The 13509-nt window shown below is 45.1% G+C and overlaps 3 non-coding genes and 2 pseudogenes across 3 annotated transcripts; 1 reads left to right on the forward strand and 4 right to left on the reverse strand.

Annotated features, from left to right (window-relative positions):
- Positions 1-607: 607 nt before the first annotated feature.
- LOC134995034 (U1 spliceosomal RNA) lies at positions 608-771 on the reverse strand. Its single transcript, XR_010197931.1, has one exon. It is a non-coding gene; the product is annotated as a U1 spliceosomal RNA (small nuclear RNA).
- Positions 772-1468: 697 nt separating this feature from the next.
- Positions 1469-1604, reverse strand: LOC134995054 (U1 spliceosomal RNA; annotated as a pseudogene).
- A 152-nt stretch (positions 1605-1756) lies between these two features.
- LOC134995053 (U1 spliceosomal RNA) lies at positions 1757-1920 on the reverse strand. The gene has a single exon (XR_010197949.1). It is a non-coding gene; the product is annotated as a U1 spliceosomal RNA (small nuclear RNA).
- A 3142-nt stretch (positions 1921-5062) lies between these two features.
- TRNAN-AUU (transfer RNA asparagine (anticodon AUU)) lies at positions 5063-5136 on the reverse strand. Its single transcript has one exon. It is a non-coding gene; the product is annotated as a tRNA-Asn (tRNA).
- Positions 5137-13330: 8194 nt separating this feature from the next.
- On the forward strand, positions 13331-13509 carry LOC134995059 (U1 spliceosomal RNA; annotated as a pseudogene).

The following is a 13509-nucleotide window of genomic DNA, read 5'->3' on the forward strand; positions in this document are numbered from 1 at the left end:
GGAAGGTCTCTCGGACCTAGTCTCCACAGCTACAGCTGGTAAATCAAATTTTTTGCCTTATATTCCCTCACAGCCTAAGAAAGCACCACATTATCAAATGCAGTCCTTTCGATCACAGAGAAACAAGAAAGTACGAGGTGCGTCCTTTCTTGCCAGAGGTAAGGGCAGAGGGAAGAAGCTGCACAACACAGCTAGTTCCCAGGAACAGAAGTCCTCCCCGGCCTCTACAAAATCCACCGCATGACGCTGGGGCTCCGCTAAAGGAGTCCGCCCAGTTGGGGGCACGTCTTCGAGTTTTCAGCCACATCTGGGTTCATTCGCAGGTGGATCCCTAGGCAATAGAAATTGTTTCTCAGGGTTACAAGCTGAAATTCGAAGAGGTGCCTCCTCGCCGGTTTTTCAAATCGGCCCTACCATCTTCTCCCCTGGAAAGGGAGATAGTGTTAAATGCAATTCACAAATTGTATCTTCAACATATGCCGCTGTTCGGGCACCCCCCTGTCAAGTGAAAGAGATCCAACTGAGGCAGCACAAGGGAACTCTCGAAAGAAGAACAAGGCTAGAGGAAGATCTGAGACAAAGAAATCAGACTTTTTCCAGAGCTGACCAGAGGAAAGCACAAACACAGTCCCCCACTACCACAAATAATGCAGTCGAGTTTCCCACATTTGGGGAAATCACAGGGGTCAGCATACCCAGAATGCAATGAATGAACCTCACCCTGGGAGAAAAATCTTCATGACCATGGTATCGCCTATGCAAAATAAGTATGATTTGGGATAGGGCTGGGGAGGGCCGCTGCTCAGGCACATCTCTGTCAAGTAAAGGAGATTCAACTGAGGCAGCACAAGGGAACTCTCATCTGGGGACAACAACTGCAGGGAGAACACATATTTTCAGATGAACATGTGAGGGCAGAAGGCTGCCTAATGCTGAAGCACCCCCAAACAACAAACCAAATGCAACAACTAGTGCAAGCATTCCTGGGGGAAGGCCTGCAGCAGATGGATTTGCATATGGTGATGTCATCCAAGCAGTGGGTCAAAGTTGGCTTCAACCCTCGTCTGCATATGAAAAGAGAAAGGGGCGTGCAGGGCATGGCGGCCTTTTGCAGCGCTTGGATGACCCCTAGTTCGCATTACACACCTCCACCCTCCTTCGGTGTGGGGCTCATGTTGGCTATGCCCCAGCCCCTGAAGCATTCAAGCTGATTTCTTGCAGCAGCTGGGCACTGTAACTGCTCCAGAGCTACTCTGTAAGGCAAGTAAAAGGGTGTGGGCCCTGCAGCACTACCTGTAGTTCGCATTGTGCGTTGGAAGGCACGAAGTAAGCAGACGGGAGAAGTCAGGATAGTGCGCAAGGGCATAGAAGGGAGCGGCTCAAGAAAAGAGAAGTGGAAACAGACAGCAAACTAGGCTGTAGAGAGACCTGAGACAAAGAGATCTGAATTATACGAGAGCCGACGAGGGGAAACACAAATTATGCAGTCAAGTTTCCCACATTTGGGGAAATCGCAGGAGCAGCACACCCAGAGTGCAATGGTTGAGCCTTGCCCTGGGAGAAGCACCTTCATGATCATAGTATCTCACCTGGCAGGTAAGTAGGAGTTGGGCTAGAGCTGGGGAGGGTCGCTGCTCGGGTTCCCCCCTGTGAAGTGAAGGAGATCCAACTGAGGCAGCACCAGGGAACTCTCGAAAGAAGAACAAGGCTAGAGGAAGATCTGAGACAAAGAAATCTGACTTTTACCAGAGCTGACCAGAGGAAAGCACAAACACAGTCCCCCACTACCACAAATAATGCAGTCGAGTTTCCCACATTTGGGAAAATCACAGGGGTCAGCATACCCAGAATGCAATGAATGAACCTCACCCTGGGAGAACAATCTTCATGACCATGGTATCTCCTATGCAAAATAAGTATGATTTGGGATAGGGCTGGTGAGGGCCGCTGCTCAGGCACATCTCTGTCAAGTAAAGGAGATTCAACTGAGGCAGCACAAGGGAACTCTCATCTGGGGACAACAACTGCAGGGAGACCACATCTTTTCAGATGAACATGGGAGGGCGGAAGGCTGCCTAATACTGAAGCACCATCAAATATCAAACCATATGCAACAACTAGTACAAGCACTCCTGGGGGAAGGTCTGCAGCAGACGGATTTGCATACGGTGATGTTATCCAAGCAGTGGGCCAAAGTTGACTGGAACCCTCATCTGCATATGAAAAGAGAAAAGGGGCATGCAGGGCATGGCGGCCTTTTGCAGTGCTTGGATGACCCCTAGTTCGCATTAAACACCCCCACCCTCCTTTGGTGTGGGGCTCATGTTGGCCATGCCCCATCCCCTGAAGCATTCAAGCTGATTTCTTGCAGCAGCTGGGCACTGTAACAGCTCCAGAGCTGTTCTGTAAGGCAAGAAAAAGGGTGTGGGCCCTGCAGCACCACCTGTTGTTCGCATTGTGCGTTGGAAGGCACAAATTAAGCAGACGGGAGGAGAAGTCAGGATAGTGCGCAAGGGCATACTTTTCTCTTAGTCCGGGGGCAAGGCTTCAAAATAGGGTCTGCAACGGAGGAGACACAGGGGGCGTGGTCACAGCAGCTTTTCTCTACAGCCTGCACCAGCAGGAGCCTACACCATTTTTTATGATCACGCTGAACTGCAGTGCGACTGCAATTACAGCATGGTCAAGAAGGGAGGCGTCATGCTGGGTGGCCATGCCCTGTCACTGTGCAGGAGCCAGCACAGCTCACACACTAGTCCCCGGGTGCAGCCCCCAACCCCCGGGACACCCGGAGCAACAAAATGTAGATTCAGGCCACCAGGCCACGCCCCTACCTATGAAACCATGCCTCCTTTTTACCATTGCGCTGTTTATCTGCGCGCACTGCATTACAATCTCCCTCGCCACCTCTCTGGGTGTCACCAGTGATAGTGACACCTCTGCCATGCTTGTAGCAGCTGGTCCTAAGATCTACGCCTCAAGCCCTGAGTGTTTGCCCTTGTGACTTGTTGATCATCATAGCGAAGCAGATGCTTACAGAAAACTGCAGGGGCTTAGATTGAAAATAAAAAAATTGATGGGTATAAGGTAGAGAGGAGCGGGTTCGGTTCTCCGAGAACCGAATTCCCCACGAACTCCACGTGGTTTACACTGGTCCGAGGCAGGCTCGGTTGTTCCCGCCTGACTCGGAAAACCTGAACAAGGGAAAATGTCATCATCCCGCTGTCGGATTCTCGCGAGATTCGGATTCCATATAAAGAGCTGCGCGTTGCTGCCATTTTTACTCGTGCATTGAAGAGAGAGCGGAGAGGACGTGGCTATGTTCTCTCAGTGGAAATCTCAATATCAGTGCTCAGTATCAGTGGTTACTTATTGCTGCTCAGTAATACTAGTAGTGTGTCTCTCCTGCTCAGTGTCAGTTCTCAGTAGTATCCTCATCAGTGCTCAGTATCACTGCTCATTGTCTTGTGCTGCATTGTGGTGCTCAGCATACTACAGTACATTACTAATAGTCCAGTGCTGCATCTTGCTGCTCTGTGTCAGTTCTAGTATCCTCATCAGTGCTCACTATCACTGCTCATTGCATTGTGGTGTTCTGTATACTACAATAACATAGTAATATAGTAACATAGTTTTTGAGGTTGAATAGAGGCAAATTGCCCATCGTGTTCAACCTGTTTTAAGTTGTGATGATTCTACATACTTGCTGAATAATGTTTTATGACTAGTTAGCTACTATAACTCATGTTACCCCCGGATTAACCATGTTGATATTTTAAGTATTATAACCTTGGATAGCTTTTTCATTCAGAAATGTATCCATTCCTTTTTTAAATCCAATTACAGAGTCCGCCATTACCACCTTCCCTGGCAGGGAATTCCACATCCTGATTGCCCTAACAGTGAAGAAACCTTTCCTCCATTGCGTTCTGAACTTTCCTCCAGTCGCAGCGAGTGACCACGTGTTCTTTTAATAAATAATTCCTCTGATAACTCTTTGTTATGTATCTTTACATATTTGAAGATATTAATAATATCTCCTCTTAGGCACCTCTTTTCTAGTGTATAAATATTCAGCCTAGTAAGTCTTTCCTTATAGTCCAGTACTTTTAGGCCTTTAATCAATTTAGTCTTCAGGATCTCTTACACTTCCATGAGCAGCAGAGTAGTGCAATGGAAGCATGCTGGGCCCATAACCCAGAGGTCGATTGATCGAAACTATCCTCTGCTATGTGCATTTTTTTTTTATAATTAAAGTAATCAAAAACTGGGATTGATATTTTGGCTCTTTTATTTTTACTTAAAGTACAATAACTTTTATCATTTTAATTTGTTTTAATAGTATATTGACAGCATTGTTTTCTTTAAAAAATCCACTTAATTTTCTTTACCCTATTACTGAAATGGTAATTGACAAAAACAAACTACATTGTCACCAGAAGAGCAATGCAAAATGTACAAGTGATATATGAAAATCATCTTCCATCTTGAATTTCAATGATGCATTGGGACAACAATTTGTGAGAAACATCTTCACCCACAAAGAAAGATTTTCTTAATTCCTTACCTGTGTGCTGATTAGATATCACCTTGTTTTCACATTAAACAGACTTCCCCGTGAGGAAGCAGCAAGGATGCAGTGACGTTTCCTGGTGTCAACCTGTATTATTTCAGTAGACATTGAAATGAGGATGCATCTTTGATGCCTTTCCAATGAAGCAAGTTTATTTCAGTAATAGGTGAAAAACCATTCCTACAAAGGTGTTAATCAGAGACTTGGCTTTGTGGACACTTTTCAGAGAGCAAATTTGTTAGCATAAACATAAAATCAGAAAATGAAGAGCTGTTTAATCACTCAATTGGACTTTTCTGCCAGCATATTTTTTTTCTCTGCAACCCACTGCTAAATTGTGCTTCCTAGCTGTTTTTTTATAAAATCACTTAATCAAATCTAACTCTGATTACATCAGAGAAGGCCAGGTACCCTACACCATAAGGGGGGTTTTTGAAATTTTGACTTGTCTACTTAAAGATCACCAAAATCTGATTACAAGGTCAATTACATCCCTGGGTGGGATTGAACCACCAACCTTTTGGTTAATAGCCAAACATGCTAACCGATTGCGCCACAGAGACACCTTGCAAAAGTCAATACTGACAAAGGCTAATAATCATTCATCTAGAACGTTTCCTAGAAAAACTTTAAAAAGTCAATAATCTGGAGAATTTTTGTAAGAAACACATTGGTACTTTCCCATGATGAGTGAGTGCTTCAGGATTTCTTGCACTTACATGGGCTATTAACCAAAAGGTTGGTGGTTCAATCCCACCCAGGGATGTAATTGACCTTGTCATCAGATTTTGGTGATCTTTAAGTAGACAAGTCAAAATTTCAAACCCCCTCTTATGGTGTAGGGTACCTGGCCTTCTCTGACGTAATCAGAGTTAGATTTAATTAAGTGATTTTATAAAAAACAGCTAGGAAGCACAATTTAGCAGTGGGTTGCAGAGAAAAAAATAACATTTTAAACCTACCGGTAATTTTTTTTTCTCGTAGTCCGTAGAGGATGATGGGGACTCCGTAAGGACCATGGGGGATAGACGGGCTCCGCAGCAGACATGGGCACTTTAAGAAAGACTTTAGATCTGGGTGTGCACTGGCTCCTCCCTCTATGCCCCTCCTCCATACCTCAGTTAGAGAAACTGTGCCCAGAGGAGACAGACAGTTCGAGGAAAGGATTTTTGTTAATCCAAGGTCAAGATTCATACCAGCCACACCAATCACACCGTATAACTTGTGATATACTACCCAGTTAACAGTATGAATCAAATCTAACTCTGATTACATCAGAGAAGGCCAGGTACCCTACACCATAACAGGGGTTTTCGAAATTTTGACTTGTCTACTTAAAGATCAACAAAATCTGATTACAAGTTCAATTACGTCCCTGGGTGGGATTGAACCACCAACCTTTTGGTTAATAGCCGTACACACTAACTGATTGCGCCACAGCGAAACTTTGCAAAAGTACATACTGACAAAGGCTAATAAGCATTCATCTAGAACGATTCCTAGAAAAACTTTAAAAAGTCAATAATCTGGAGAGTTTTTGTAAGATGTTTCTTCCAGCAACCAATGAAGAAACACATTGGTACTTTCGCATGATGAGTGAGTGCTTCAGGATCTCTTGCACTTACATGTGCAGCAGAGTACTGTAATGGAAGCATGCTGGGTCCATAACCCAGAGGTAGGCAGATTGAAACTATCCTCTGCTATATGACTTGTCTACTTAAATATTACCAAAATTTGATGACAAGGTCAATTACGTCCCTGGATGGGATTGAACCACCAACCTTTTGATTAATAGCTGAACACACTAACCGATTGCGCCACAGAGACACTTTGCAAAAAGTACATACTGACAAAGACTAATAAGCATTCATCTAGAACGTTTCCTAGAAAAACTTTAAAAAGTCAATAATCTGGAGAGTTTTTGTAAGATGTTTCTTCCAGCAACCAATGAAGAAACACATTGGTACTTTCCCATGATGAGTGAGTGCTTCAGGATCTCTTGCACTTACATGTGCAGCAGAGTACTGCAATGGAAGCATGCTGGGCCCATAACCCAGAGGTAGGCAGATTGAAACTATCCTTTGCTATATGCATTTTTTTTTTTGTTCATTAAAGTAATCCAAAACTGGGATTGATATTTTAGCTTTTATTTTTACTTAAAGTACAATAACTTTTACCATTTTAATTTGTTTTAATAGTATATTGACAGTGTTGTTTTCTTTCAAAAATCCAATTAATTTTCTTTACCCGATTATTAAAATGGTAATTGACAAAAACAAACTACATTGTCACCAGAAGAGCAATACAAAATGTACAAGTGATATATTAAAATCATCTTTCCAGCTTGAATTTCAATGATGCATTGGGGCAACGATTTTGTGAGAAACATCTTCACCCTTAAATAAAGATTTTCTTTATTCCTTACCTGTGTGCTAATTAGATATCACCTTGTTTTCACATTAAACAGACTTCCACATGAGAAAGCAGCAAGGATGCAGTGGCGTTAATGTTTCCTGGTGTCAACCTGTATTATTTCAGTAGATATTGAAATGAGGATGCATCTTGCTGCCTTTCCAATGAAGCAAGTTTAATTTAGTAATAGGTGAAAAACCATCCCTACAAATATGTTAATCAGATACTTGGCTTTGTGGACACTTTTCAGAGAACAAATTAGTTAGCATAAAAATAAAGCCAGAAAATGAAGAGCTGTTTAATCACTCAATTGGATTTTTCTGCCAGCATATTTCTTTTTCTCTGCAACCCACTGCTAAATTGTGCTTCCTAGCTGTTTTTTTATAAAATCACTGATTCAAATCTAACTCTGATTACATCAGAGTAGGCCAGGTACCCTACACCATAAGAAGGGGGTTTGAAATTTTGACTTGTCTACTTAAAGATCACCAAAATCTGATAACAAGGTCAATTACATCGTTGGGTGGGATTGAACCACCAACCCTTTGATTAATAACCAAACACACTAACCGATTGCGCCACAGAGACACTTTACAAACATACATACTGACAAAGGCTAATAAGCATTCATCTAGAACATTTCCTAGAAAAACTTTAAAAAGTCAATAATCTGGAGAGTTTTTGTAAGATGTTTCTTCCATCAACCAACGAAGAAACACATTGGTACTTTCCCATGATGAGTGAGTGCTTCAGGATCTCTTGCACTTACATGTGCAGCAGAGTACTGCAATGGAAACATGCTGGGCCCATAACCCAGAGGTAGGCAGATTGAAACTATCCTCTGCTATATGCATTTTTTTTTGTTAATTAAAGTAATCCAAAACTGGGATTGATATTTTTGCTCTTTTATTTTTACTTAAAGTACAATAACTTTTACCATTTTAATTTGTTTTAATAGTATATTGACAGTATTGTTTTCTTTCAAAAATCCACTTAATTTTCTTTACCCTATTATTAAAATGGTAATTGACAAAAACAAACTACATTGTCACCAGAAGAGCAATACAAAATGTACAAGTGATATATTAAAATCATCTTTCCAGCTTGAATTTCAATGATGCATTGGGGCAACGATTTTGTGAGAAACACCTTCACCCTTAAATAAAGATTTTCTTAATTCCTTACCTGTGTGCTAATTAGATATCACCTTGTTTTCACATTAAACAGACTTCCACATGCGAAAGCAGCAAGGATGCAGTGGCGTTTATGTTTCCTGGTGTCAACCTGTATTATTTCAGTAGACATTGAAATGAGGATGCATCTTGCTGCCTTTCCAATGAAGCAAGTTTAATTCAGTAATAGGTGAAAAACCATTCCTACAAAGGTGTTAATCAGAGACTTGGCTTTGTGGACACTTTTCAGAGAGCAAATTTGTTAGCATAAACATAAAATCAGAAAATGAAGAGCTGTTTAAACAGCTACTGCCTGAGGGTCTCTTGACCTGGTGCAATACCTCTGTAGCTTTTTGTTGAGGCGGGACGCCATCATGTCTATCTGGAACAGTCCCCACCGACTTGCAATCTGTGCGAAGACTTCCTGATGGAGTCCCCACTCTCCTGGATGTAGGTCGTGTCTGCTGAGGAAGTCTGCTTCCCAGTTGTCCACTCCCGGAATGAACACTGCTGACAGTGCGCTTACATGATTCTCCGCCCAGCGAAGAATTCTGGTGGCTTCCGCCATCGCCACTCTGCTCCTTGTGCCGCCTTGGCGGTTTACATGAACTACTGCGGTGACGTTGTCTGACTGGATCAGAACTGGTTGGTCGCGAAGTAAGGTCTCCGCTTGACATAGGGCGTTGTATATGGCCCTTAGCTCCAGGATGTTGATGTGAAGACAAGTCTCCTGACTTGACCAAAGACCTTGGAAATTTCTTCCCTGTGTGGCTGCTCCCCAACCTCGGAGGCTCGCGTTCGTGGTCACCAGGATCCAGTCCTGAATGCCGAACCTGCGGCCCTCTAGAAGGTGAGCACTCTGCAGCCACCACAGGAGAGATACCCTGGCCCTGGGGGACAGGGTGATCAACTGATGAATCTGTAGATGTGACCCGGACCACTTGTCCAGTAGGTCCCATTGCAAGATCCTCGCATGGAACCTGCCGAAGGGAATGGCCTCGTATGATGCCACCATCATTCCCAGGACTCGAGTGCAGTGATGCACTGACACCTGTTTTGGTTTCAATAGGTTCCTGACCAGAGTCATGAGTTCCTGGGCCTTTTCTATCGGAAGATAAACCCTTTTCTGGTCCGTATCCAGAATAATGCCCAAGCAAAGTCAGACGAGTCGTAGGAACCAACTGCGACTTCGGGATATTGAGAATCCAGCCGTTTTGCTGTAACACCTTCAATGAAAGTTATACGCTGTTCAGCAACTGCTCTCTTGATCTCGCTTTTATGAGGAGATCGTTCAAGTACGGGATAATTGTGACACCTTGCTTTCGCAGGAGCACCATAATTTCCGTCATTACCTTGGTGAAAATTCTCGGAGAAAATTCTGGAGAGACCAAACGGCAACGTCTGAAATTGGTAATGACAATACTGTACCGCAAATCTTAGGTACGCCTGATGAGGTGGATAAATGAGTACATGAAGGTATGCATCCTTTATGTCCAGAGATATCATAAAATCCCCCCCTTCTAGGCTGGCGATGACCGCTCTTAGCGATTCCATCTTGAACTTGAACCTTTTCAAGTATAGGTTCAGGGATTTTAAATTTAATATGGGTCTGACCAAACCGTCCGGTTTTGGGACTACAAACAGGGTCGAATAATTTCCCTTTCCTTGTTGAAGCAGGGGAACCTTGACCACCACCTGTTGAAGATACAATTTGTGAATTGCATTTAACACTATCTCCCTTTCCTGGGGAGAAGATGGTAGGGCCGATTTGAAAAACCGGCGAGGAGGCACCTCTTCGAATTTCAGCTTGTAACCCTGAGAAACAATTTCTATTGCCTAGGGATCCACCTGCGAATGAACCCAGATGTGGCTGAAAACACGAAGACGTGCCCCCAACTGGGCGGACTCCTTTAGCGGAGCCCCAGCGTCATGCGGTGGATTTTGTAGAGGCCGGGGAGGACTTCTGTTCCTGGGAACTAGCTGTGTTGTGCAGCTTCTTCCCTCTGCCCTTACCTCTGGCAAGAAAGGACGCACCTCGTACTTTCTTGTTTCTCTGTGATCGAAAGGACTGCATTTGATAATGTGGTGCTTTCTTAGGCTGTGAGGGAATATAAGGCAAAAAATTTGATTTACCAGCTGTAGCTGTGGAGACAAGGTCCGAGAGACCTTCCCCAAACAATTCCTCACACCTGTAAGGTAAAACCTCCATATGCCTTTTTGAGTCGGCATCACCTGTCCATTGCCGGGTCCATAGGACTCGTCTAGCAGAAATCGACATAGCGTTTATTCTAGAACCCAGTAGACTAATGTCACTTTGAGCATCTCTCATATATAGGACAGCATCTTTTATATGCCCTATGGTCAATAACATAGCATCCTTATCTAGGGTCTCAATCTCTGCTGATAAGGTATCTGTCCATGCTGCCACCGCGCTACAACCTCGGCCGACGCAATTGCCGGTCTGAGTAAGGTACCAGAATGTGTGTAAATGGACTTTAGGGTAACCTCCTGCTTGCGGTCAGCAGGGTCCCTGATGGTAGCCGTATCCTGGGATGGCAGCGCTACCTTTTTGGATAAGCGTGTCAATGCTTTATCCACCCTAGGGGAGGATTCCCACCGTATCCTGTCCATTGGCGGGAAAGGATACGCCATAAGAATCCTTTTGGGAATCTGCAGCTTTTTGTCTGGAGATTCCCAAGCTTTTTCACATAATTCGTTCAACTCATGTGAGGGGGGAAAGGTTATCTCAGGTTTCTTTCCCTTATACATGTGTACCCTCGTGTCAGGGACAGGGGACTCTGTGATGTGCAAAACATCTTTTATTGCAATAATCATATATCGAATACATTTAGCCAATTTTGGTTGTAACTTTGCATCATCGTAGTCGACACTGGAGTCAGAATCTGTGTCGGTATCTGTGTCAACTATTTGGGATAGTGGGCGCTTTTGAGACCCCGAAGGTCCCTGCGACATAGGGACAGGCATGGGTTGACTCCCTGACTGTTCCCTAGCTTCAGCTTTGTCTAATCTCTTATGTAATAAGTTTACATTAGCACTTAAAACATTCCACATATCCATCCAGTCAGGTGTCGGCGTTGTCGATGGAGACACCACATTAATTTGCTCCTGCTCCTCTCTAGGAGAGCCTTCTACCTCAGACATGTCGACACACGTGTACCGACACACCATACACTCAGGGAATCCTCTTATCTGAGGACAGTTCCCCAACAAGGCCCTTTGGAGAGACAGAGAGAGAAAGTATGCCAGCACACACCCCAGCGCTATATGACCCAGGAAAAAAACACAATCATTTTATGTTTACCCAGTAGCGCTGTATTTCCATATATATATGCGCCTAATTATGTGCCCCCTCTTCTTTAAGACCCTCTTTCTACCGTGGTATAAGCAGGGGAGAGTCCATGGAGCTTCCCCTCAGCGGTGCTGTGGAGAAAATGGCGCTGGGGAGTGCTGAGGGAGAAGCCCCACCCCCTCAGCGACGGGCTTCTGTCCCGCTCAAATAGCCCCCCCCATAAAAAAATGGCGGGGGCTCTTATATATATATACAGTGCCTAGCTGCATATATATTTATTTTGCCAAAGAGAGGTCTATATTGCTGCCCAGGGCGTCCCCCCTGCGCCCTTCACCCTTACACTGACTGCCGTGTGTGAGGTGTATGGGAGCAATGGAGCACAGCTTTACTGCTGTGCGTTACCTCAGTGAAGATCATGAAGTCTTCCGCCGCCTCTGAAGTCTTCTTTTCTTCTCATACTCACCCGGCTTCTATCTTCCGGCTCTGCGAGGGGGACGGCGGCGCGGCTCTGGGACGGACGGCGAGGGTGAGACCTGCGTACCGATCCCTCTGGAGCTAATGCTGTACAGTAGCCTAAGAAGCAGAGCCTATCAACTCACAGAAGTAGGTGTGCATCTCTCCCCTCCGCCCCTCGATGCAGGGAGTCTGTTGCCAGCAGGCTCCCTGAAAATAAAAAAATCTAACAAATATACTTTCTGTCAGGAAACTCAGGAGAGCTCCCTGAAAAGCACCCAGTCTCCTCTGGGCACAGTAGTAAACTGAGGTCTGGAGGAGGGGCATAGAGGGAGGAGCCAGTGCACACCCAGATCTAAAGTCTTTCTTAAAGTGCCCATGTCTCCTGCGGAGCCCGTCTATCCCCCATGGTCCTTACGGAGTCCCCAGCATCCTCTAGGACGTAAGAGAAAAATTATGCTGGCAGAAAAATCCAATTGAGTGATTAAACAGCTCCAGAGCTGCTCTGTAAGGCAAGTAAAAGGGTGTGGGCCCTGCAGCACTACCTGTAGTTTGCATTGTGCATTGGAAGCCTAGTTTGCTGTCTGTTTCCACTTCTTTTTTCTTGATCCCCTCCCGTCTATACCCTTGTGCACTATCCTGACTTCTCCTCCCGTCTGCTTACTTTGTGCCTTCCAATGCACAATGCAAACTACAGGTAGTGCTGCAGGGCCCACACCCTTTTACTTGCCTTACAGAGCAGCTCTTGAGCTGTTACAGTGCCCAGCTGCTGCAAGAAATCATCGTGAATGCTTCAGGGGCTGGGGCATGGCCAACATGAGCCCCACACCGAAGGAGGGTGGGGGTGTTTAATGCGAACTAGGGGTCTTGCACAATGCGAACTACAGGTAGTGCTGCAGGGCCCACACCCTTTTACTTGCCTTACAGAGCAGCTCTGGAGCTGTTACAGTGCCCAGCTGCTGCAAGAAATCAGCTTGAATCCTTCAGGGGCTGGGGCATAGCCAACATGAGCCCCACACCGACAGAGGGTGGAGGTGTTTAATGCGAACTAGGGGTCATCCAAGTGCCGCAAAAGGCCGCCATGCCCTGCACGCCCCTTTTCTCTTTTCATATGCAGACGAGGGTTGAAGCCAACTTTGACCCACTGCTTGGATGACATCGCCATATGCAAATCCATCTGCTGCAGGCCTTCCCCCAGGAATGCTTGCACTAGTTGTTGCATTTGGTTTGTTGTTTGGGGGTGCTTCAGTATTAGGCAGCCTTCTGCCCTCCCATGTTCATCTGAAAATATGTGTTCTCCCTGCAGTTGTTGTCCCCAGATGAGAGTTCCCTTGTGCTGCCTCAGTTCAATCTCCTTTACTTGACAGAGATGTGCCTGAGCAGCGGCCCTCCCCAGCCCTATCCCAAATCATACTTATTTTGCATAGGAGATACCATGGTCATGAAGACTGTTCTCCCAGGGTGCGGTTCATTCATTGCATTCTGGGTATGCTGACCCCTGTGATTTCCCCAAATGTGGGAAACTCGACTGCATTATTTAATGCGAACTAGGGGTCATCCAAGCACCGCAAAAGGCCGCCATGCCCTGC

The sequence above is a fragment of the Pseudophryne corroboree genome, unplaced genomic scaffold, assembly GCF_028390025.1.
Source record: "Pseudophryne corroboree isolate aPseCor3 unplaced genomic scaffold, aPseCor3.hap2 scaffold_1358, whole genome shotgun sequence".
Lineage (NCBI taxonomy): Eukaryota > Metazoa > Chordata > Amphibia > Anura > Myobatrachidae > Pseudophryne > Pseudophryne corroboree.